Below are 27,947 nucleotides of genomic sequence, written 5' to 3'. Positions count from 1 at the left end.
TTGATTTCCCCTTTCTACTGAATTATTACCAAGAGCAATCAGATGTTTTTATTTCTCACATAAGAAATTTCTCTGGGAACCTCACTCACTAACCCCCGCCATCTAATACTCCCTTCCTCTCATTACCTTTGAATGACACACCTTGACATTTGTTTGTTCTGGATATTTCTAGTTTCCTTCCTTCTAGTCTCTGCTAAGCTCTCGCTATCAGCATTTCACCCCCATCAAGCCATCAGACTGCACTTGCTTACTTTAATAAAGATGTCCACGTTACTAAATCAAACAGTAATTGTCATCTCAACCATACTCATCAGAAATTACCTAGAGCACAACCAATGGCACCTCTCTGAAATGCTGTCCTCCTTGGGTTTGAGAGCACACTTGCCTGATTGTCCACCTATGTCCTTATCCCTGTGCTCTGTGATGACCCCACTCAACCTGACGGCATTAGACACCATCCACATGAGGGTTCCCCATTGGTAACTCCACTCGAGGATCCCCACTCCCCAAAAGCAAGTGTGCACACTCCACAGCCTGCTTGACATCTCCATTGAAATGCTTCATAATCATCTCAAGTCTAAATTTTCCTAAACTTATCTGGTGATATTCCTCCTGGAGGTGGCTCCTCCCACAGTCTCATATCTTCGTTCATGGGAACTGCGTCTAAGTACCTAGGCAAAAGTGCTCAGCATCTTCCATGACACATTCTCTTCTCATACAACCCACATCCTATGTGCTCCCACTCAAACGCTGTTAAGCATCCAACCTTTTTTTTTTCATCTGTAGTGATAATATCTAGTTCAAGGTATCATTCAGTTTTGCCTGGAATAATGTACCATTTCTATGTGGTCTTCCTCCTTTAATCTTGTTCCCGCCTCAAACCATTTACAACATAGTGGTCAGAGACTCTTGGAACAAATCAGTTTTCAAGGGCAAACTATCACCCTGCTTCAACATCTTCAACGATCTCATCTTTCTCATAGTGAAAGTGAGATTACTACATCCAGGAATGACCTGCCTGACCTGCCTGCCCATTGTCTCTCTGACTTCATTCATCTCTGCTGATGCCATCCTCAGCTCTGCTCCCAAACCCAATCCTTCACTAGCCCTAAAGTAAAATGAGTGCAGCACATCTGTGGGGATTTTGCAGTATCAGCTCCCGGAGCTGGGATTCGAGCTGTCAGAGGTGCACGAGGTTTCATCAGAGCTTCTCTTCAGTATAACCTAACCTGGTTCTTTGAGCAATTCACTCTCTCACTCCTTTATATGAAATTGCCTTTAATTTACCTTCATTTTTGAAAAATTTTCTGCTGGATTGAATTTGTGGTTGACAGCTTTGTTTCCTTCAGCAAGATGACTGCTACTCTCCTGTCCTCTGATTTCCATTCTTTCAGCTGAGTCATCACCATTAATTGTATTGATGCTCTATCCTACTGTATGTGGTAAGTCATTTTGCAGCTTTAATTTTTTTCTTTCCTTTTATCTGTTGTTTCCAACAGTATGATGTGGATTCATTTTTTATTTTGCTTTGAGTTTGCTGAACTTTCTGGAGGTGTACATTATCTTTTCATTAAATGTGGGGAAATTCTATGCATTATTTACTCAAATTTTTTTTTCTATCCTTTTGTCTCTCTCTTCTTCTGAGTCTCCAGTTACACACATGTTGGGTGATTTGACATAGCCCCACGTATCTTTGAGCTTCTGTTCATTTCCCATCAATCCTTCCTCCCTTTGCTCTTCAAAGTGGATCGTTTCTACTTACCTATCTTCTGGGTTTTGGATCCCATTTCTTTCCATTTCCCAATGGCTATTGAGATCCAACGGCAAATTTTTATTTTTATTTATTATACTTGTCAATTTCAGGATTTCTATTTGATCTTTTTCTTTTAAATTTTTGTTTCTTGATTGTAATTCTCTGTTTATTTGTTTTGTTATATTTTTCATTTAATTTGCTAACCATGACTTTTTTAGGTTTTTTTATTGTTTTATTATTCATATGTGCATACAAGGCTTGGAGTTTTTTTAAATATATTTATAATAGCTGCTTTGAAGCCTTCCCTGGATCTGACATTTTCAGACTCACACTGGTTATCCACTGCTTTTTCCTTAGTCATGTTTTCCTTATTCTTTGCACGTCTTAAAATTTTTGTTGAAAACTGTACACTTTAAATAATACAACTATGGTATCAACTACAAATTCTGATTTCTCTCCCAAAGTTCTTATTGGCACTGGTTATCTGTGGGTTTTATTGGGGTTTTTTTGGGGAGGGGAATTGCATGCTTCAAATGTGCACAATCTGTTTCATGTGTAGTATATGACCAGTGATGTCATTGTCATTGCTTTAATTTTTCAGCTTGGCCTCCTGGGAGTGATCCTGCTCTGCACAGGTGAACTGTTACCTGACAGACAGAGGAGGTTCTAAGGTACTTCAAGTACAAGGCTTTAGTTCTTACTAATTGATGATGTGTGTCGGTAGGGAAGCAAATTCAAAATTCAAGTGACCTACAGGACTGCCTTCATTTTGCTCTCTGCTGGGTTCTTTTGCATTTCCCTTTATTACACATTAAGATATGAAAGGGAGATTGAGGAGAGACTTATAAATCGGTATCATTTGTCAGGACTGAATATTTGCATGGTATGTCTGGTGACATTCTAAGAGATAGCATAAGGGAAGAAGAACCAGGAGGCAAGAGCAACATTTAAGAACACAACTTCCTCTAATCTAAGGGCAAAGGTCACAAGATCATGACCCTGTATCACACACTTCCTGTGACTCTTCTTGTCAATCAGCACAGGAGCCTGACATGTGAAGACAGGTAGATTTTCCACAAACACTGAGTGTTTCATTAATGACAATAATGACAAAATAATATGAAAAACTACAGAGCCATCCTGCTAAGTTAGCAAAATTTTATGAGAGAAGAGCAGAGTAAAAGAGAAAGCAAATTTAAATTTGCTAATTTGAGGTAACAATTTGTTAATTAGAGATTATGAAAAATTACAAAACGCCAAAAATATTTCTACCCTTACAGAACTGTTTGGGATAACCTTAGGAAAAGCATTTTGTACCTCTGGTATAATCTGGTGTCCGAAAGAGAATTTCTGTAATTGTTATTTCACATTTCCTCACTGGACAGTTTAAAAGGACACTTCTTGCATTTCAACTGTCTCTCCTAAGTCTCGTTTGTAGTACTGATATATAGTTACATGTTTTCAATGAACCTTTTAGGCATTCCTACTATATTTATAAGCACTCATTTTACTTTATATTAATAAGGGCTTGCTCATATCTTCCTTAGATCTCAAATAACCCACACCTAAGTTAAAGCCCATCTGAATGAAGTGCTAATAAAACGTTTCATGAAGAGATACAGTTTTTCTAAGGATTTTAAACGTACATTGGTATTTGTAAAAAAGATCAACTGTAAGTGGTATTATTATATTATTAGCCCTAACTCTAATTACATCCTTAAAAATGGCTGTAAACTATTTCAGTATGTCCTATGAATAACATTTTCCACAATGATAGACAACTCTTTAGGCTATCTCCAAGGATCATTTTTTTATTCACCACTCTTAAATGCAGGAAAGGCAGAGAGACCACTTTATTCCAAATTTTTAGGTTGCAAAGAAACTGATTTGCTTTTGCTTGGTTCCACAAGCAATTTAAGTCTCACTACTCCCGTCCCCAGTGGTACGTAAGCAATATAGCTGCCTTTCAAAGATATATCAATAACCATCTTCTTGGCAAAGTTTTATTGAACACATCTTTCTTCTGCAGCAAAATGCAATCTGGTTTTGATGAGCAGGAAGGATGGTGGACAGAAAGGTGAAAGTATCTCTCAGTTAAAAAACAAGTACTGGCTGAAAGGGGAAAAAAGGAAACCACGGTGTGAATAGTGTAAGGTGAATGAAAGCTATGGGAGCAAGGGAGAGCCTCCAACCACACGATAAAAGCAATAGATGAGTATAATTATCTATCTACACGAGCAGTGACATGACATACAGGGATAAACCATAAGTTTAGGAACTCTTGATTAATATTGGCTCAGTATTACAAAGCATAGCCATCAATGAGCCAATGTAATTATGGTTTGCAAAACTATAATTTACTCAAATTTAAAAAGGCAGTGACACAGTATGTCATAAAAATATGCAGATGCACCCACCAAAATAATCTGTGTCTTAAACACTTAAGAAGTCTCTTCTATTTAACTTTGCATGTGCCCATATATTTGCAATCTAGCTGAGATTTCTGTGTGTGAGTCTGAAATAAGTTCAGTTCCAGCTGAGCAAGATGTCTGCTGAATGTTAATGAGTGAGACTATTTTAATACGTGTTTTTGCACAAACCGATCATATTAAAGTTATGTTGCAATTGAATTATTTCCTACACTATTATTTAGGAGTACTTGTTATTTTTTGATTCTGGTTTTTAGCATGACAACAATGATCTTGAAGTATTTAAAAATGACACAATTTATAAGAGAAAGAAGATCCTAGTACCATTAAAGGTTATTTGTATACCAGGTAAATATAGACTTCTTGGAGGATTTTATATTTCTCTTTGTAGGTTGTTTCTTCCATGCTTTCTCTTTGCAGCAAAAGTGATGCAGACTTAGACTCTCTACTCTCTTCAATCTACCATGAGCCAAACATTTGAAATTAGTTAAATCTGCGGTCACATAAAAAGCAATTGTGTCATTAAATTTCTTATTTTATTCACTTACCAAATTCTCCCACATAGGCAATATTCTGAATTATAAAGCCATCTTCATCTGCATGACTGAAGCCAGTTTCCTGTAGATGGTTCTCCTAATTATGAAGGTGGGATTCTAAGTTAATAAAGTTCATTCTATTCCTTCTGGAAGAGACAGTAGAGTTGTGGAGCCCTTTTGCATTTCCCTCATAAACATAAGCATATCTGATACAAGAAAAAGTAAACAAATAATAGCAATAATAAAAACAGGCATCATTTAATGAATACTTACTATGGTATGGGCACATGTATTATACATATTATTGTATATAATCTCCACAATAATCATATCTAGCTGTAGGATCCTTGTTTTGCCATGAGGAAATAGGCTTTGAAAGCCTTGGCGATGTGCCAGTTAAACAACATATATGTAGTTTACCAGTTGAAGAAAGAAAACAGAAAGAAATAAAGCACGTGTTTATTTTGAAAGTAATCTTCAACAAATAAGGAAACTCTCTAGCCTCCAAATATATTATGATAGGAATTTTCAAATTGTATTCTATAGGTGCTTAGATGTTCCCAAATACTTAATTTAAACCTCTATATGTACACTTATTTATATATTAATCAATATTCTAAACTATAAAGTTTATTATGGTTTATTTTATCACATATTAATATATGAGTATGTCAGCCGTCATCACTGTGATAAAATAACTGAGATAAATGACTTAAAAAGAGGAAAGATTTATTTTATCTTGTGGTTTCAGAGGTCTCAGTCCCTGGCCACTTGGCCACATTGCCTTTGGGTCTGTGGTGAGGTAGTATCGCTTGGCAGGAACACATGGTAATGGATGCTGCTCACTCCTGGCAGCTAGGAAGCAAAGAGACACAGGAAGGGGCTGGGGTCCCAGTACCCTCTTCAATGGCACGTTCCAATGACCTAACTTCCTTCCACTGGGCACCCTCTTAAATGTTACACTAACTCCCACTAGAGCAACAGGCTGGCAGCCAAACCTTTAACACACGGATCTTTTGTAGCTACTCCTTATCCACACCACCGCACGTGAGCTGACTTGCACTTTGATTTTAATCCAATTTTGGAATAAAATCATACAGCGTACTGGGATGTTTGGACTTGTAAATGCATCATCTACTAGAAGATTTATAGGTGAGGATTAACCCCTTTGAAATTTCAATGCAGTGAATGTTTGGGCTTATAAAATGAAGTATTGGAAGTAGAAGAGATTCTGCTTGTTGATGCACTCAGGTGGACCTACTTGGGGAACAAGTTCATCCTAACACCGCAGTTCACTACAATCACAAGACTGTGTCCGCACTGAGTCTTCAGAGTATTGCACACACTTTCATACATCATTTGCAGTTTGGAGGGCTTGTATTATTTATTGAACAATAGGTGTATCTAGAGATAACAGCTAATGTTTGCAGAACCTGACGATGTGTTTATTTTATTGACAAGGAAACAGAGTTTCAAAAAGTTGAAGCAATTTGACCAAGGTCCCATTCTTAGAAGAGTTAATAGATGAAGATCAACAGTATGACCACAGAACTCTTCTGAGCTCTCACACCTCTCAGAATGAGGAAGGTGGGCACTTGTTAGTCTTAATGACTCAACTATGACACAAGACAGTCCTATTCCATTTTGATATGCTAAAATGGCATGTAGTTGTAAGTGGGGCTGGGGACATGGGTAGTAGATGGTACTTGTCTAGGAAGAATAAAGCTCTAAGTTCAAACCCCAGAACAACCCCCCCAAAAAAATCAAAATGTAATTATAAATGATATCTATAACTTCAGCCTCAGAATCCTGTCTTCTCACTAGTTGACTTTGAAGCAAGTAAATGTTGTCAATCTAATTCATAAGTACATTTTATTTCCTATTTAACGCTGCCTTCATCTGTACAGGACAATGGCTATCCCAAATTACTCCATACAAGAAAATAACTGAGTTTTGAAAGTACAACTAACAGAAAGAAAAGATGTTTAGAATCAAAAAGCTGATGCTGAGTCTTAGATTTCATGGTGCTGCACAAATCACTTAATTGCTATAAACTTCAGTTTGGACAGGAAGAAAGAAAGGGGAAGTGCACTTATTACTGGCTTACTGGAGACCAGGTGTGGTGCCACACCACTTCATCATTTTCTTAGCTAATAGGAGTAGTAATATCTACTTCAGAGGATTACTTTAAGCAATGGAGGACAAAAGGACTCTGAAATGTGATATCACTCAACTGATAGGGCTGATCTAAGTTCATCTAACCAGGAATTATCCACTCAACAAAGACAATAAAAACCTACTGTAGACAAAGAGCCAAGGAAGAAAACTGATATCTAAGCACATGCTTGGTCTGCCAGTAATATTGTAACTCATGAGAAGGGGGACTAGGGCCAATGAAATTGTTCAAGGGTATAAGATCAATATGAGGTGAAGTCCCTGAAAGTGATTCCCAGAGTTACAAGAAAAACAGACAGATTGACCTCAGAAAGGGAAAAGATTCAAAAAGTATTTTCCTAACCTCTGCCTTTCTTGGGGAGAAAATGAGATTTATTTATTAGAACCAGAGATGCAACATATGACCTGAGAATGTTTTTGTAGAAAAAAAAAATAGCAAAAATATAGCAATCTTATATAGCTATAAGATAGTAATAGCAACTTAAAATGTTTGAAGGTTTATCATGGAGGAAGAATTGGACTTTTTCTATTAATTTCCAAAAGATAGATATGGATAAGTGCTTTGAAATTATAAAGAGACAGAATTTATTTTAAAATATAATGAATTATATCTTATGTTCGCTGTATTATATTCCTTAGTTATAAGAGTCAGTTTGGGACTTACTACAGAAACTCATTGTATTGCATTAAAAATTCTTTAAGAAGAAAATGAGTTAGAAACAAACTCATTTCTAGTGAAGAAAGCATGTTTAGTTATTAGTCAAATCCCTAAAATAAATGACTTCTTGAAATTAATATACTTGCAAATATCTGAAAGACATTTGTAGAGGAGTTAAAATTATATTCCTTATGATTGGTAAAGGGTAAATTTGGTCTGCTAAATGTATCTTCCAAGAAATAAAGGTCATAGGTCATTGGGAGGCAAATTTTGTTATGGTTATCAGTATATAAATTAGAGTGGAACAGACTTGAAATCAATTATTGTTTCTGCCAATATTTTGTTCTCATTAATTGACTTTTAAATATACAGTTATTCCACAATTCAATGTCATTTTCTGCATCTTTTAAAAGGGGGTGATACTAACCTTCCAGGGTTGGAATAAAAGTAAAACTAGTAAAATGCAACTTGTGGTAGTGCCTGGCACAGACAAAGTACTAAAAATGATTGGAATCAGCCCAGCAGGAAGGAGGGGAAAACACTTATATTATTCATCCTGGGGGTAAAAGTAACATGGACAACCTTTCAGAATTACATATGATTAATTAGGCAGGTGACCTCATCCAGGGCAGAAATACTGTTCCTACTAGGACACAGCTATTCTAAAATTCTTTTACTGAAAATGAAGTTTATCTGAAGCAGTTTTAACCATTGCATAATTGAGGGCATATCCATGCAATTTTACAGTATATAATTGAGGACATAGTCTAAGTAATCTTTCATCTCTCCAGAAGAAATAAAGACTTTTCTACATTTGACACCTGACAGCTTATTTTGCTAGTACAATTTCACAAGAAAGGAAGAAAAGAAACAGAATGTCACTGGAATAGAGATACAAAAGAATTATACCAGTGGTAACAACAAAATATAAATTGTCATCTTTCATCTATTTCTGACAGTGCTAACATAATATGTTCACTACTTCTAAAAAGAATGCATGTGAGCCCTACCAGATGTCTCAAATAAATATCAAGCACTGCTGACCCTCGACTGTCAAAATAGCATAACTCTATTTTGAAACTCTTTTCTGGAGTAGGACTGGTTTGCATTGATGTTTTGACCTTTTATTTCCTTCCTAATGTCACCAGGTACAATGAAATATTGGAGATTATTTGACCATCATTCCTGTTCTAGGAATCACTCCTTCCATATCTATTCACATGATGTTCACAGGAGCCTCTTGCTAGTTATGGTACCCATAGAGCCAGTTGATGGGCAGTCCTTGTTTATCCCTGTTACGCCATTGGGTTTAGCATTTACCCAGGATTTTCCCTTTTTAATGAGATCTCATTGTCAACAACAGCATCAGAAAAGTCAGGACAGTTTTGGGGGACAGTACTTTATCCTTTGACTTCCACCATGATGTCATGTGGAGTGTAAGACAAGGCACCAACAGCTTTCTCACCACTCAGCATATGACAAAATCTGAAAGATCAGCAATCAAATCTCTAAAAAGAAAGAAGTGAAAAACTGATATGATGAGGGGTCAAGCAGTATATATAAGATCTAAATCTAAAATAGTTAAGGAACACACATAAAATTGTTACAAGGGACACGCATAAGCCCATACCGCTGATTAATGAACACTATGTCCCATTGGTTTTGCTGCTCTCTGTCTTCTCTGCTTTCTTCTTTCTCCCCTCACCATCCCTGTTTCCTTCCTCCTGTCTCTTTCTCCTGAACCATTTGAGGGTTCATTGTCCTTAATTAAACATTTCAGTATCTTTTACTAAAATAAGGACTATTCTTGTAACTGCAGGTTAGTTATCAGTCTGATAGGTTTGTTGGTATGACACTTTAAATTACTGTCATAGCCTCATGTTATCAGTCTATCTAGTGGAATTCTTCAGAACGTTTTCCCTACCAATATAGAATATTCTAAGGATATAGAGTGCATTGGGTTGTCAGTGCTCATTCCTTTAATCTGGAACATTTTCATGGCTTTTTTTCCCCTATGATATTGGCATGTTTTTTAAATAAACTATTCCTCCTAATTTTCTTTATTTTAATATATTAGTTATATATTTGATAGAAATATTTTTAAATGCATAAATTCAACTTCTGTACTAGAATGGAGTAAAATTAAGAAATTCTATTATCTTATGACATTTAAATTTGGAAAACTATTTAAGAAGTAATCAATAATTATATATTTATTTACTGAATTTCCCATTTTAGGATATCTCAAAGAACAACACTTTAAATGGAAACAAAAAAAGCAGAACTTAAGGAAGTATTCTATCTGAAATATTTTCATGTTCTAACCACATACACACACATATACATACCCTCACCAGAATTTTCTTTTCTATCTTAGAATCTGCAGGGAGAACAGTTCTCAATTAAATATTTTGTGGTCTATAAAGTAGGGTAATCACAAATTCAATTCTATTAACTATAAAAACGTAACTTTGAAAAATTACAGGCAACTTGTGAAAAAATTAAAAACCATTGAGAATATACTAAAATGCATTTTATAAAAGGGTATTACCCCCTATCAGAGACAGATATACCTAAGATATTTTGAAAGTACATGAATACAATGAATAATTATTCTGGTAATTTTAAGGGGAGTGTGGTGAACACATAAGATTGTTGTTGTGTTGATGGATTGTATTGTGTTAAAGTATGAAAAATTGTTGAAATGAGAAATATTAGCTAGTGTGTGTGTTGGGACTTAGAAGTTAGCTGGAGTGTGAACAGGCTGATGTGCTAATAAGCCAACCCTAAGGTGGCAGTGCAGATAACAGAAGTGGTGAGGTCACCACAGGGTATATAAACTCAGGCCAGAACCCAAAGCCTTGCTCTCCTGCTTGCCATTGGAAACCATGCTGTCAGAGTTCACCCGAGACCCTGACATAGAGGCAGCCACCACTTGTGAGCATGCCCCTTCTCCTGACGACCACCAGTGAACCATGAACTGGACCTGCACTGAAAGTGGCTGTGAGGCTCCCCTGGGGCATAGCTACGCCCCCCTCACCGGCTGAGAAGCATTGCACTGTGAGCGAGACTTGGAGGAAGGTCTGAGTAACTCCTGGCTGGCTAGGGTAACAGAGACAAGCATTAGGATCCATAGGAAAATGCAGTGTGAATGTGTTTGAATAAAAACCCTCTCCTCTGAAATAAGAGTCCTCTGAGTTCTGTCTCTCTGTACTCAATTGAACCAATAGGTGCTCACAACAGGGAGAAAATACAAAACCTATTTATTGAACTCCTCCTGAATGCCCCATACTATATGAGTGTGTAAGTGCAAGGTACTCAAGAATACAAACCACCTAAGGGGACAAATTAAAAAAAAAAAAATTGAGATCTCAGTAAAGGAGAAGCCAGATTCCATTGGGACATACTTTAGAGCCAACCAAAATTCCTAGGTGGAGGAAGTTGTGTGACACTTTTAAGGAAGGGTAGCTTTTCTAGTGGTTTCCAAGATGGAAAGTCTAAGGGGGCCACAGAAGACAAGAGAAACACTTTAGCCATGGTGTCATGAAGGGCTTCCTCACCTTGTGGGTTACAGGGGATATTTCAAAGAGGCAGCATCTCTTCTCCAAGGACTTGAGAAACACTGGCAGATTCTCAAGGGTGACATACCAGTTTGGTTGGTATTGGAATTCCTTGCTTATTTAAATAGAAAATTGGTAGTTTTTGCTGAATGTCTCCTGCATCAGCTCACATCAAAAAAAAAAAAAAAAACTCATGCAAATCTCAAGTCATCCAATTATTTATTGAGTGCCAAGTATTACTAGGTCTTAAAACCACATGGCCATTTTTAAATGTTTAAATAATTATAAAAAGAATTTATTTGCTGACCAGTTTCAGTGACCTATGTCTGTAATCCCAGCTAACAGAAGGCAGAGATCAGGATCTCAGTTTAAGGCCAGCCTGGGCAAACGGTTAGCAAAGTCCCCCTCCTCTTCTCAACCAATAAGGCAGGCACGCACCTGTCATTCCAGCTATGCAGGTGGTCATAGGATTGCAGTCAGGCTTTCCCAGGCAAAAAGCATGAGACCCTACCTGAAAAATAACTGAAGTGAGGAGGGCTTAAGGTTGTGACTCAAATGGAGAGTCACCTGCTCAGCAGGATCAAGGCCTGAGGAGTACCACAAACACCCCAGATCCACATACAAAGAAAAGAATTTCATAATTGCTTTCTTTCTTTTTTTTGGTTTATTGTACCCAGACGTAAGTCATTTTATTCTTTTGGAAAGAACATTCACTTTCTTTGGGGATTTTTTCTGGGAGGGTTCTTTTTGGTGGGACTGAGATTTGAGATCAAGTCTTCTTACTTGCAAAGCAGGCACTCTACCACTTGAGCCACACATCCAGTATCTTTGGATAGTTTTGAGTAAGATTATTTTAACTTTTTTTTTATGTGAGCCTGGGGTTTGAACTCAGGGCTTCACACTTGCAAAGCAGGTGCTCTGCCACTTGAGTCACACCTCCAGTCCAGATTATTATTTTTAAAGGGGTGCCATCACTATAAAACCACTTCATAGGCCAATAAACAGTGTTTCAAAAGTTGAATAATTTAAGTTATTTTATCATGCAATTGGGATGATAAATTTTTCTATCTCCCTAACAAATGTTGAGTTTATCAGAGTCCTTCTCCAGGAATATTAAACTTAGAATTTAAAAATGAGAATTGCATCCATTTGAAGTGGCAGGCTGCCTCAGTGATGTGGAACTTCCAATCCTGGCTCAGATTGGAGAAGCAAAGGAATCAGATCTTCAAAGAGAGAGAAAACTACAAGGAGAGAAGAGTTTTTGTCTAAATTAAGCCATGGTGATAGAGAAAGAGTAAGTAATGGGGCGGGGGGTTAAACTGATTAGAGAATTGGGGTGTGTACCAGTCAGAAGGGGGAGGACATAAGGAAAGAAGGAATGAGGGTGAATATGGTGGGTATATTTCATATCCCTATACAAAAATTGAAAATAGAAGAATGAAACCTTGTGAAATTGTTCTAAGATGGGGAGGAGGGGAGAGAGGGAAAACAATGGAGAGGGTAGATCTAACTAAGATATAAGCACATATGCAAATATCACAATGTATCCCCCTGCATAACTATTATGTGCTAATAATAATATAAATAAATAAATTAAGCTTCACAATGGCCTGGAGCAGATGGAGAGGGTAGGAAATGTTACACTGAAGGGGCTTCTGCTCAATGGTACTTCCCAAGACTCTTCCATGATGGCCGGCTACCTCTGCTCCCACTGTAATTTTACCATCTTCTGTTGTCCCAGGGATGTACCACTGTCCCGTCCTGCAGGACACATCAGCGTGGGTAGCGAACCTAGAAGGGGAAGAATGAAGGGACAAGAGACACGAAGGAGACAGCAAGACAGGAGTTCTGATCAAGCTGCAAAATTTTATTGTTCACACAGGGGTATTTATGTGCTGAGGGAGTGAGGGGTATGAGGAGGTGCAGGCTGGTTGGCTGGTTCTGCTATAGGGTGCCCGTTCGCGCCGGCGGCAAGGTAAACTCCCGGAAGAGAAGCAGGGACAGCGCCATCTTGTGCTGGAGATGGAGAAGTTGGGACAAACAACCGCAAAATGTTCCAGGGCAAGGTCAAGACAGAATGGCTCACAAAGGGAGCCTTGTCTCCGACATACCACAATTGTTGTCATCCTGACAGGGCCATCAACTTCCCTCCAGTTCCCATAGTTTTAGATAAAACTGTCAAAAACTCTGCCTATGGGTTCACACTCTGCTTCCAGTATATGTAAGTGTAAGAGAGACTTGCATATTTTCCAAAGTATACTTCTTATAGGAAAACTAGCAGCTTACTTGAGCTTCTGTGTGCTCTGTCTCTTCATGATCCAGGGATAAAAAGTGAACAAAGCTGACAGATACCTCTGACCTTTATTTGGAAGAGAAAATAATCAAATGAAACAGGTAGTATGTCAGATAAGTTCTATGGAGTAATATAAAGTGGAGAAGGGAGTGAGGGATACTAGGGCTGGAGGGTTACAATTTAAAATAGATTGTCCAGGAGCCTTCACAGAAAAAGGATACCATGGGGAGTGTCCAGACAGGGGCAAACAAGAGCAAAGGTCCTACATTGTGTGACAGGGGCTCTTCTAGCCTCCATTTTCCCTTTATCCACTTTCTAAAGTCAGCTGTCTACCTTCAATCTCTAACTATTCAAGTTTCCCCACAGCTGCATTTTTTTCTGCAAAGAATAAAGTCTTGCAATTTATGTTTTAACTAAACAGACTCTCATGCCCATATAAACCCAGCAGAAAATTGCTTTTAGCAAAGAATTGCTACCATTTAACTGATGCTGGTTGGAAAGTAAGATTCACTGTATATTTTCCAAAACAGCATCGAAAAGCCTGAGCTTTCTGAGTATTGTAATCTCTGAGTGTTCATGTGTTTAACATGATTAATCCATTGTAGATTGTCTGGTTTTGGGGGGCTTTCCTTTTGTCGACAGTGAATATCAAGAACATTATTACAAAATCAATCTCCAGAGAGCAAGTGCTGAAAAGCATGCTTAGGACTCAAAACCTGAAAATTGTTTCCAATTCCAAAAAATCCCTGGTGAAGATTAATAGTCTTTATGTAGAAACTGTACCTTTGAAGCTGAACAAGACTAATACAAAAGAATCCCTAATTACTGTGATTGCCCGGCCCTTTCCGTGGGAAATAGCTGGAAAACAACACCCTCCACCCCCAACCCACCCCCAACTGTCAAGCCAAACCAACTCATAACTGGAGCTCTGTTCAGCTGATATTTAACTTCACAGCACACCACACCGAATACATGCTAACCAAGTGCCCTTGGGGATCTGCACTGCTTCCTGGAATTCCAAATATTTTCTCCAGTTCCTCCTTTTCATCTTCTATGAAATTAGACTATAAATAAGCAATCCTAGGCAGAATTCTTAAAAATATGAATTCCCATGACCCATTTTCTGTATGGCAAATGAATTGGGGCCAAATGTAATCTGAAATCCCAATGATATGTTCTTCTAATATTATTTTGAAGACACCAGGCCATTCAATTTTTTTATTTAACCTAATAAGAAAAGAAGTGCAGGAGAAATGTAATACCAAAATTTGAAAACAAGCACTCCCTGCCACACCTCCATGGCATGTTTCCCCATGAAAGGAGCTCACATGGTGCATCACTCACTCTGTTGAGATTGACTCCTGAGTGCTCTAATTTTCCTGAATTCCACTTCCTTAAACCTATGTAAGTTCTTTGAGGGTAGTCTCCGCCTTGGCCAAATTGGTCACTTGATAGGAAGATGAAAGAGATTCATCAGTAAAGAGCAAACGTGTTCTCTGACAGAATCATTGCCTGTCCTGTGAGGAGACAATGCAGAAACTCCAGAAACAAAGCTCTTTCCAGTTTGTAAAAGCAGCTAAAAGTACTCAAGGAACAGTTACAACACTGCACTGGTTTATTATTATTACTAATACTATATTATAAATAATAAAAAAGTAGATAAAAAGGATAAATTCCACACTACAAAAAATTCTACCCAAAGCAGAAAAATCTAATGGTCAATACATAGTATGTGGGGTAATTTAGCGGCTGGTGTCTGATGAAGATGTAAATCAGGAGAAAAGGGACCAATAGTGATAAATTCTCTATTACAGGCAGTTCGTTGCTAATAGCAAGACAATTGCCTCTACATTGTGAATGTCTTTGATTAGAAATTAAGTCTAATAGACCATGCATTGTTCTAAAGCAGGGCTACTGAAACCTCTTGTAAAAATGTAACACTTGTCATTGACACGCTGTACATGAAAATAACAGATTTTATTAGACCAAATTTCCTTTTGCACACATGTCCTTTACCAGGGGGTCACATAATGCAGATAGGGGGAGTTTCAAGGTGACTACCTGCACAGGTGTGTTTCTACACCTCTCTAAGGTGCTGCCATTGCAGAGTCTAAAGCTGCCTGCCATGGGTAAAGGTATTTCAAGGATGATTCATACATTTCCTTGAGACATTCCATTTATTTGCAGTGACACCAGTGTCAAGATAGAATTGTATTTGAAATAATTACATTTGAGAATCAAGAGGCTTATTCATGTATTCAATTCATTCAACAAATATTTATTGAATTCTCACTAGTATTACATTCCCATATAATTATATGCAAGTTACTTATATCAATCAAGGTTCTTATTTACAACCAAAAGAAACTAGTCCAGACTCCACCCAAGAGAAAAGGAGGCTGGTCATGGTGGTATACATCTGTAATCCCTGCTATTTAGAAGGCAGAGATCTGGAGGATCATGGTTGGAGGTTAACCCCCACTACAAATGTGAGATCCTATCTGAAAAACAGTTAAAGCAAAAAAAGGTTGAGAGCCTGCTCAAGTTGTAAAGCCCCTGCCTAGCAAAATGTGTCCTGAGTTCAAATCCAAAACTGCCAAGAGAGAGAGTAAAATTGTGGCAATTTTAATTGGTTGGTGGAAACCTGGCTCAGAAGGAGGAAGTCACACAGCTAGGCCACTGCCATCCCAGGACATAGGTGCTTATGCATGCACCACCATCATCAAAGAAGTATGTTTCTGCACATAATTATTCCTAGCACCAGGTCCAGAAGTAAATTCAAGAGTGGGTGCATCTGATTGGCTGAGTCCTATCAAGATGAGAATCTGATGTTTTGAAGCCCCCACATTTGGAAATGAGCAGGTGTTAAAACTGTCAATTCCTTGAGACAAGGTATCTACCCACCTACCATCTCTACCATGTGACAATCCTAATTCTTCTAATGGTAAAACAACATTTTGAAACATAATTCTATTAGATCTGCAAAACAAATTTGCATTTACTCTTCACAGTAAGACAACAGCAGGCATTTGGATGGTCATAGATGAAACATTGTTCTCCCTACTTTCCTGTCTTCTCTGAGTAATCCTCCTTCAGCACCTTTATGGAATGATTTTGTAAACACATTCAGAGCAAGTAAATAGTACCATAATCAAACACCAAATACATTTCTGAGATTTTATATTTTCATCAGAGGCTCATAAAGAAAATCTGAGAAATAAAATATTAACAAAACTAAACAGAAGCTGGGCACTGTGACTCATTCTTGAAACGATCAAGAAGATCACAGTTTGAGACCCACACAGTCAAAAGTTCATGAGACTCCATTTCAACCAATAAGAAGCTGGGTACAGTGACGTGCACCTGTCACCCCCAGCTATATAGGAAGTAAATTAGGAAGATGGCAGTCCAGGCCTGCCCAAGCATAAATGTAAGACTCCATCAGAAAAATAACTAAAGCAAAAAAGTGCTAGAGATGTGACTTATGTGATAGGACACCTGCCTAATAATTATAAGGCCCTGAGTTCAAACCTTCATACTGCCAAAAAAGGTAGGGGGGACAATTAACTAGACATTAAAATGTTTCTGTTAAATCATACCTGTTGAAAATATTAACCCAATTCCAGTTCTTACTGAAGTAAGTTTTCTATAAACTACTCTTTTCAAACACCTCATAATAACTAGCAGTTAGTTGAAAAGTATAGCTGGGCATTTGCATACTCCCATAATTCCAGCACTTAAGAGGTAGGAGCAGGAGAATCATAAATTCAGGGCCAGGCTGTTCTACATAGTGCGATTCTGTCTCAAAGAAAAAAAAAAGCAAAACAAATCAGCAAGTTGGGTTCCAGTGGCCCATCACGCCTGTGATTCTCTCTACTCAGGAGGCTGAGATCAACAGGATCATGTTTCAAAGCCAGACCTGGGATCATGTTCGAAGGACCAACAACTGGGGCTGAGTGTTATGCACCTATCTCCCAAGCTACCTAGGAGACTGAAATTAGTAGGATTGCAGTTCCAAGCCATCCCAGGCAAAAAAAACTACTTTTTTTTCAATAGAAAAAAAGCTGGGTGTGGTGGCCCACGCCTGCCATCCCAGTGATGGCAGGAAATCTAAAATAGGACTGTGTTCCAGGCCAGCATGAGCAAAAAGCAAGACCCTATCTGCAAAATAACCAGACAAAAGGGGCTGGAGGCATGGCTCAAGTGGTAGAGTGCTGCCTGCCTAGCAAGTGTGAATCCTGAGTTCAAATCCCAGGAACACCAAGAAAAAAACCCAAAACAATACAAAACTTTCTCTGGACTATGAAACAGAACCTTGGTTCTCATTTCTTGGTTCTCAGTTTATGCTGTTGCTTAAACCACCTCACTGCCAATCATGTCTTGTCCTGAAGCTGTCATCATCTCTAGTGGGTCTCTGCTCACCAACTTTCTCTCACATTTCCAGGCAGTCAGACATCTTCTCCCCATTGCCTACTGTTATCATATCATATCAACTCTATTAATGGAAATTCCCACTGATGGGAAAGTTCTTTTTTCATCCTCCAAACTATTCTTTATTAATTTAATGTAAATGTTAATTTAATATCATTTTACAAACTTTTCTTGTTTAATGTCAATTAAGAAGTCACTGCTTTGCTACTCAAAACAGCACTTAATGTCAATTACTGCAATCAGGTTTTCATTTGAAAACTGAATTTTTTAGTGAAACTGATTTTAATATGTCTTTAAATTTGTTCAGTAATGAGTTGAGCATATTCTAAAAGACAATTCTTTAAACTTTTTATTATTGTTAAGGAACTGAAAACGGCTACTTGAAATGAAGGCTTTTTTTTTTTTTTTTTTTTTTTTTGGTAGAACTAGGTTTGAACTCACAGCTTCAGCTTGCAAAGCAGGTGCTCTAGCACTTATGTCATACCTCCAGCCCTGAAAATAGCTATTTGAGTTTTCTAGGTGATCAAAACCATATATCCAAAAATTAAATGCAGAATTGCTACCATTAACTCAGGTGTCCCTTTCACAGATTAGTCAAAGATTGTTCATTCTTCCAGATAAATCATTTTCCCATATTTCTACCAAATATCTTAAGTATCTCCTTAGTTCTTCCTTTTTTAAGGTTATTTCCAAATCCATATGCTTTATACAATTGTCACCATCACATATACAACTTGGCTTTATGAAAAAGCTCAAAAATTTCTTTCTACCTTTGTAAGGTATTATGAGCATCTTACTTTTGCAACAAGTATAGAACCAAAACACAATTCTAATTGCAGAGACCATGGAAAGTATGAAATTTAGAAAAAATGTAATATGGAATATCATGTTATAGATGGATTATTTTACCTTTCCATGTAATTTGACCACTCACTAATATAAAAAGTATTAATTATTTTTAAGTTTTAATAGTATAATAAATTTGGATCTGAATCTCTCAGAGAGCTAAATATTTCACATAGAAGTCACCCTTGTGTCATCCATTAAATTCTTACCTTGCAATTCAGTGATGTACACCAAATTATATATTCTCCTATATTACTTTGCCCACATTTGATTATTATTTATAGCTTCAAAATTCAATCTTGTTAAAATAGCTCTTAATTATCATGTTTAGTCATTGCTCATTAATAGCTATCAGACCTGTTTAATGGTTGAATAGAGTTAGAGAAATTACACGTGGTATTTACTTCCCTTGCATCAAATTGTAGCCTAGAATATCCCAAATCTTCCTGTTTCTTTGTTTGAAAATACCACAGTTTCTGAAAACTATAAAAAAAAAATCACATAGCCAAAACAATCAGAAAAAGTTGCAATTTTAGTGAGTCTTCACAAATGTCATAATATTGACAAAAGTGTTATTATCAAGGTACCTGTAAGGTTAGTTACCCATTTCATATCCTCCAAATAACTACATTACACCCTTCTGGTGAAGAGGGAGTTTCATAGGACAGAGCAGCACAGAATATTTTTAATTTAACATTAAATAGTCCTTGGACAACCAAGAAGTGCCAGGGGCTGCTGAATCAACCTAGGTCTCTCTCCCATGACTACTCCTGGTTCCTCAACAACTGAGGGGAAAATGAAATCAGAGGGGAAAAAAAAGAAGAGCCGAAAAGATAGGTTGGCATGACAAAGTTGTTTTTGCTATTTTTTTTTGCCTCCTGTGATAAAAATGGCGCTGATATGATTTATATCTGATTACTGAAGCAGAAGGAAAAGTGTGAAGAGATGGATTCTAGTCCAATTGTTTTGGCTTTATGGGATTCAGTTTCATCCTCTGCACACTCACATGGTGAATGTCAAGTTTTAAATCTGAGAAGTTCAAAGGAAATGATATTAGGGACTATGATTCCAATACTGAGAAGTATACATACACGGAATAACATTCCAAAGTCTTACACAAGATATGAAATTATAGCCTATTGTATTCCAACATAAACATCCAAGGAGAGTTACAATGTTTCACATAAGCAAACTTGCACACTATTTGATATGATATCCCTACTGCACTCATCCAGCACAGCACACTTACCCACAACACCACACATTTCCAAGTTTAGAATGCCTACCCAATGGCATCACCCTCTTCATTGGTGATGCCTTGTACATCTGAACAAAGGAATTAGATTCAGAGAAAGACACCTAAATCAAGTTCCCATTTGCCTCTGATTATCCTTCCTTCAATTTCTGGGACCCCACGTTCTCATCTGTAATATAAGGAAGTTGAATTACATAATCTCTAAGATCATTTTCAGTGCTGCAATTCAAAGATCCTATATGACTTTCTGTTCCAACTATTCTGACTATTCCCTACTATTTCATAGACATTGATGTGTTTAGTAGAGGAATGTGATTTTCTTTGAACCCTCATTACCTAATCTTGGGGATTGAAATGAAAAGTGTGAAACAGGTAACAGACTGTGTCTCCGTGATTTTCCTTAAGAACATTGCCTTATTCTACAGATAGTACAAGTAGTCATACAGTATTCAGAGAGAGAGTGTGCTCAAAGACTGCCACTTGCTCATCATGTCCCTGTCAGGGGCTGATTTTTATTACTAACTCAGTCCTTCTAAGGGACATGACATAGTTCAACCAAACACAGTGAACTCCCCTTTCCTATGTCTGAACTCAAGAGGCTATCAGTCAAAGGCAGGTTAGTCTGTTGTTAATAAGTCAACATGAGAAGAAAGAAGTGCCAGACATGGCCTTCAATACTGAGCAAAGGCTGAGGTAAATAAAAAGCTTCAGGTTGGCTGGGAAGAAGCATAATAAAAGGTTTTAGTTCAAGTCACAGAATAGCAGGTGTGGCTGAATTTCATTGCTTAGTTCCCAAGGGGTATTAGTACCTATGAGGAAGACTTCCAGAATGTAAACAGTTGTTACCATCTCCCTCTCCCACAAGGCAAGAGATGGGATCTTAGAGAGTAGATTCCAAGTAAATGTTGTCATATTTACTTATTGTCTTCTCTCTCCAAACAACCAAATAGCAAGGCCTTTGTCCTGATTAAGTTTGTAAAGCTGAAAACTGATCTCATTGGCTACTATACTGTATATATGCAAATTACCAAAAGCCCTTTCTCAACAGCTATAAAACACACATAAAAAACATAAAATATGACACTTCCATTTATGTTAACCAAGTTTAGCGTCATTAGTTAGTGTTCTTGTTATAATTTTATGGGTGCTTTAAAGTAGGGAAGAACTGCTTTATTGAACTTTATTGAAATTATTGAACTCTTTTCATCACTTTCTGAAAATCCCAGGTCAATATAAACCTCCTGGGTGCACAATAGTAAGAATTATTTTGGTTAGAAGACCTAAGTTAATCAAGCAGCTAAAATTAGATAAAGAAACCTTACAAAATGCTCTTAGGATACTCTCTCAAATAACTAATTGTGCCATTGGTAATTTTCAAATAACTTTTGTGATAATCTAGAAGGAAATTTATTATTAAAGTGCCAAAACACTATTGGTTTACACATTCTAAGTTTGTTGTTGTTGCTGCTGCTGTTTTGCTTTTTGAGAGAGGGTGTGAGTCTCACTATGTAGCCAGGCTGGCCTCAGCCTCCAGTGTGTAGGGATTACAGGTATGCATGTGCCATTCTAAATTTAGTTTGCACATAAAAGTTTAATTTCTGTTGGGTGCACATCATAAATATCAGCACTGTAAAAAAACAACAACGACAACACCCAATCCAAGACTATCTAGATTCATGAATCTGTTAAAGAAAAATAAGCAAGTATTGATGACCAAGATGGAGAAAACTAGATACAAAAGCTTACAGAAGAGCAAAGAGATAGGATGAAGCATGAGGGCACTTGAGTAGAAACAAGAGAAAGAGGATAACCTGGAAATCTGAGCCAGCCAGGTAATGCTCTACCCACTCCACCCAGCACTCAGTCCCAAACACAGGCCTACAGCAGCCTCCACCAAATAATAAAATTTAATATGTTGACTGCTGATTAAAAACAGCAGTTGTTTTAATATAGGAGTAATATGGGAGACAGATCTTGGCCCTTGATCTTGACTCTACCATTCGTAGATGCTGTAATTTTGGATTAGTCCCTCAAAGATATTGAAGCTCTGTTTTCTTGTCTCTAACACAAGGATTGTTTGACCTATCTGAGGGAACTCTATGGATGTCACTAAGCAGAATGCTGTCACAAAGATACATAATACCTACTCAACAAATGTTAGTTTCCCTTTGTCTTTTTCATTTTAGCTCTTTCCCAAATTCCCCCATCAAAGTAGTGGTTAAGGGTCATCCATTTAACAATACATTCTTCATTTATCTCTGAGTTTTTTATGACATAATTAAGGAAATGTGACTGTGTTTTCATTGTAAAAATATCTAACAGTGTAATTAAAGAGCAAAAGTCTCCCTACCCACTCCTCAGCCTCCAGAAGTGAATAAAAGTAAGCATTTTCTTTTTTATCATTCCTATTTATTTCATTTTTCTTGCACCACAACATTGGGGCTGATTGATGCATTTAACTGAAATTTTTTTTATTGTTGTGCTGGGGGTACATTGTAACATTTACAAAAGTTCTTACACTATATCAAAGATACCATACTTGAAATCACCTCTTCCATCATTCTCCCTTCTACCATTCCTGGAGTAGTTTCAACACACAGTACATAGTATTGTGTATTCACCCTCTACACCTTTTCCCCACACCATTCCCCTTTCCACGTGTACCAAACCCCTCAGACAGGACCTGTTCTGCCCTCCTGTTCTCTGATTTTATAAAAGAAAAAAAATGGAATTTTTGTTCATTTAAGATAGCTACATAGGGAGTTCCTTGTGACATTTCCATGTATTATATATTATAACCGGAATTTGTTGATCTACTTTGTCTCCTTTCTACCTTAGTCCCCCCTTCTTATGGTGATTTCAACAAGTTTAAAAATTCTATATTCATCCTTGTATAGGAAGTACATCAATCCTATTCACCTTCTTAACTTCCTTCTTTACCCTCCTTCTCTCATATGTGGCCTCCCATTAGCATGAGCTGTTTTTCATAATATTGTTTATATTTGTATTAGGACTATATTCCACATATCTTCACTTAAGCTGTTATTCTTCAGTTCTATCCATTTACCTGCAAACAACAAAAATTCCATTCTTTATTGGCTAAATAAATTCATATACATATATAATATGCAATTTTGGTGTTTTCACATGTATGGCATTTTGCTATATAATTTTTTTCTACAACCTTTGTTTTTAATTTAACAATAGGTATTGATGATCTTTCAAAGTTAGTGAATGTGTAGACCTACTCCATTATAGTGTATAGCAAGCAATCTTGGTGTTCCCCACAATTCATTCAACCATTGTCTTATTAACAAATATTTAATTATTCCCACTCTTCTTCCATTGTTACAGATGAACAATGGTTAAGCAACCTTGTGTACACATCTGTGGTCATGGTTGAGCACTACCTTAAAAGAGATATTTAGAATTAGAAATACTGAATAAAATGGAAGGTCTACTATAAATTTTGATACATAATACAAGATTGTCTTAAAAATGTTAGATACATTAATTCCATATTTAAAAAATTATGAGAACATCATTTCTCTATACCAACAAATGGTAAAGTTTCTCTGTCAAAAGTTAAGTATTATGGTTTGAATGTGACTTCTCCAAAGTTGAGGCACTGACGAAGTGATAGTGTTAAGAGGTGGGGCTTTCCTTAATGCAGAGAAACTAAAGCAGATACCTTAAAGCAACTGAGGCCAATAGGAAAAGGGGAACAGGTACTAGAGAAAAGGTTAGATCAAAAAGAATTAACCTAGAAGGTAACACCCACGCACAGGAAATCAATGAGAGTCAATGCCCTGTATAGCTATCCTTATCTCAACCAGCAAAACCCCTTGTTCCTTCCTATTATTGCTTATACTCTCTCTACAACAAAATTAGAGATAAGGGCAAAATAGTTTCTGCTGGGTATTGAGGGGGGGGACCGGGAGGGGGTGGAGTGGGTGGTAAGGGAGGGGGTGGGGGCAGAGGGGAGAAATGAACCAAGCCTTGTATGCACATATGAATAATAAAAGAAAAATGAAAAAAAAAAAAAGAGGTGGGGCTTTTACACTGAAGCACAAATGGATAACAATAAGGAAATAAGCCAATTTTTAAAAAAATCATTTCAATGTGTGATATGAATGCAATAAGCAAGAAAAATGGAACAGAAAATGAATTTTTAAATATTAAGTCAGAAACTTCCCTAAAATTGGGACACATTTGAAATAGCATATTAAAAGGGTACATTGAATTCAAGAGAGTTAGGGGAATGTTATGGAAACTGACAAAGCTGCCATAATTTTTCAACCTTGCTATACAAAACAAATTCCTTATTTTACATATAGGAATGCTACACAGATCCAGGGTGGGTTTGGCTCTACTCTACATGTCTTCCTACTCTTGAATCCAGATTGGAAACCTTGATCTGTGATACTCAATTCTCTTGACAAATGGGAAGAGCAAGCAAGTTAGCAAAATCTAACAGCTCTAAAAGTCTCTGGATGGAACTGCTACCATGACACTTCTCCAAACGTGATCAGGGGTTATTGCCTGTGCCTGTGTGTTCCACGGTATTCTTCACTGCAGTACTTTCAAAGTTTCAGGTATTAACTGAGGATCTGTGATCTACTTTGAATTGATATTTGCACAGGGTGAAAGACATGGATCCAGTTTTAGTCTTCTACATGCAGATATCCAGTTTTCCCAGCACCATTTGTTGGAGAGGATATCTTTTCTCCATTGTATGTTTTGGGCATGTTTGTCAAAAAATCAGGTGGCTACAGTTGTGTGGATTTGTCTGAGTCTTCTGTTCCATTGGTCTTTATGTCTGTTGTTTGTGTCAGTACTATGCTGTTTTTACTTCTATTGAGATAAATCTGATTTTTGTCCCTGCTTCTGTTTATATGCTGCATTACATTCATTGATTTGCATCTGTTGAATCATTCCTACATCCCTGGAATGAAACTGACTTCATCATGGTGTATGATCTTTTTGATATGTTCCTGAGTTTGGCTTTCCAGTATTTTACTGGGAAATTTTTCACCTGTGTCCATTAAAGAGATTGCCCTAAACTTCTGTGTGTGTGTGTGTGTGTGTGTGTGTGATTTCCTTGTCCAGTTTGGGGATGAGCTTAATAGTGGCTTCAAATGTGGTAGTGTTCCTCTCTTTCTATTTCATGGAAAAGTTTGAGGAGTGTTGATATTAGTTCTTTATAGATTTGGTAAACTCCAGTAGTAAAATCAGCAGGTCCTGGGCTTCTCTTTCTGGGCAGACTCTATTGTTGCTTTATTTCATTATTCATTGTAGATCTAGTTAGGTGGTTTATATTCTCAATTTTGATTGAGTCATATGCATCTAGAAATGTATCCATTTCTTCTATATTTTCAAATTTAATGAATTTTCCAATTTAGTACTTTCAAAGTATTTCCTGATACTCCTCCAGATTTCACTGGTGTGTGTTTTAATATCCCCTTTTTCATCTCTAATTTGGGTCTTTTCCCTCCCCCTGTTAGTCAGATTCACTAAGGGTTTATCAATCTTATTTTTCTTTTCAAAGAATGAACTTTTCTTTTTTCATTGATTCTGTAAATAGGTCTTTTTCCTTTAATCTCTATTTCATTGATTTTGGCCTTTATTTTTATTATCTCTCTCCTTCTGCTGGTTTTGGGTTTAGTTTGTTCTTGTTTTTCTAGGCAATCTCTCTGTGTTTTTAATGTAGACACTCATAGCTATAAACTTTCCCCTTAGCATTGCCTTTGCTGAATCCCATAGGTTCTCTTAGGTTGTTTTCATTCCCGTTAGAGTCCAGGAACTTTTTTATTTTCTCCCTTATTTCTTCAATGACCCACTAATGTGCAACAACATGTTGTTCGGGCCAGGTGTTTGAATATTTTCTACTGTCTTTTTTGTTATTGAGTTCTAGTTTTATTCCATTGTGTTCAGACAGGATGCAAGGAATTATTTCAAGTTTCTTGTATTTGTTAAGACTTGCTTTGTGGTCTTTTTGGAGAAAGTTCCAAGGGCTGTTGAGAAGAATGTATATTGTGCTGCTGCTGGATAAAATATTGTGTGGATGTCTGTTAAGTCCATTTGGTCTATGGTATCATTTAATTCTGAAGTTTCTTTGTTGATCTTTTTGTCTTGATGACCTATATTTTGGTAATAGTGGAGTATTGAAGTCTCCCACTATCAACATTGTGTTGGGGCATATTTGTGGTTTTAAGACCAGTGTGTCTGAGTCTTGGAGTCTTGCATGTTCCTTTCATATTTCTTCATCCTTTTCTCTATGTATTCATCTGTTTTGTTCTTTTATATCGACTTTGTCTTCAATTCCTGAAATTCTGTTTTCCACTTGTCCCAGTCTGCTAGAATGGCTTTTGGCTGTATTTTTTCAATTTGACTTATGGAACTTTTCATTTCCAGGGTTCCCATTTGTTTTGGGTCTTTTTTTTTTGAGACTTATCTATACCTTTATTAAGCTTCCCCTTCATATCTTGTATTGTCTTCCTTGTTTCATTTATTTCTTTTTAAAATCTTATTTGATTTAATTCCAATGTTTTTATCTCTGAGTTCATTTTGTTGTTTCTGTGCCTTCTGCAGCTGTTTCTCCATATTTCTTGGATTTCATTGACTTGTTTTTTCATGTCCTCTTTATGCTCCTGATTCTTATCATTCTTTTGAGCTCAGAAGCTGAGGTTTCATTCCCTTTGCTATCCATCAGATCTTTTTTTTTGTGATTGTTGACTGTGTTCCCTGTCTTTTTCTATTCTCATGCTTCTATTTTAAAGTTTGCTCATCTGTTGCCAATTAGTTGGTTGGGAGTTTTATTCACCTGAAGTATTTTCCTGAACCTAATTTCTATGTTCTGGAAGGATTGGATACTGGCAATGTTGTTGTGTCATTTCTGTTCACTTATCTGGGGTGATATAACTTATCCACAACAAATTTAATACCAAACCAGATATTTATGTGAACTATAAGAACTTTGGAAGTATTATCAGGTGGTGGGAAAATAAAAGTTATTTGCCTAGAGGTTAAAACCTAAGTAGTAAAAATAATGGGAGTGAGAGAGGAGATAGGAAGAGGGAGGATGATGGGCAGAGGGAAAGAAGAGGTATAAGGTATGGGGGCTGCAGGTTAATAAGATCTTAATGAATATATTGGTGCAGTTGTGGAGAAGGGTGCTATTGTCAGGGATTGCGGAAGGACATAAAGAATGAAGGTGATAGAATAAACAACTAGTTGAGTGGTTTGTACAAAAGAGATAGGCAAAGTAAGGGTAAAAGGTGGAGAAGAAAGAAAAGAAAAGGGAAAGGAAAAAATTGTGGAGAAGAATTGAAAAAGTATGGAGAAAAATTTTGGAATAAAAGAGGGATAGACACGTTGAAACTTTAACAAAATGGAAAAGATAAAAAAACATTAAAGTCTGAATTTCTTCCTTGTTGTAGAAAGGTATGGGTCTCTTTGAACTTGATGACTACACTGGGCACTCCCCTCTAATTTCTGGTTTTCCGGTTTTGTTCTGTAGTTCTCACATGTCCCCTTGAGGTGATGCCTCTCCCCTGTTCTGCAAGTCTGTTTCTTTAAACAGAGGCTTTCTCTTGGTCCATGCCCTTCTTTGGGATAGATATACTGACTGAGTGGCAAATGGTGCCCCTCCTTTCCCTGGCAGGTATGGGGGCTCCACTCCGGCTGTTTAGCCAAAGCTCCTCTTAATGGGGGCAGTCAGATTCAGTTTGCTTAGCTAGGAGGCTTCTTGGAGGTGGTCATGTGGTACTGTGCAGGGAGCAGTGGTCTACCTCCCCCACCAGCCAAGTCTAAGAGCTTCAGCTCAGGCTGTTTGACCAAATGCTCTTTGGTCTGGAGGCAGCGTGAAGGGGTCAGATTCAGCTTGGTACTAGGCTTCTTGGAGATGGCCATGTGAGTTATTATTTCCTCACAGGCTGGGCTAAGGGTTGGCTAACCTGCACCTTCCTTGTCTTTCTTTGTATAGACATGCATAGGCTGAGCCACAGCTGTG

The sequence above is a fragment of the Castor canadensis genome, chromosome 6 (genome assembly GCF_047511655.1).
Source record: "Castor canadensis chromosome 6, mCasCan1.hap1v2, whole genome shotgun sequence".
Classification (NCBI taxonomy): domain Eukaryota; kingdom Metazoa; phylum Chordata; class Mammalia; order Rodentia; family Castoridae; genus Castor; species Castor canadensis.
Note: the sequence above shows the minus strand (reverse complement) of the source record.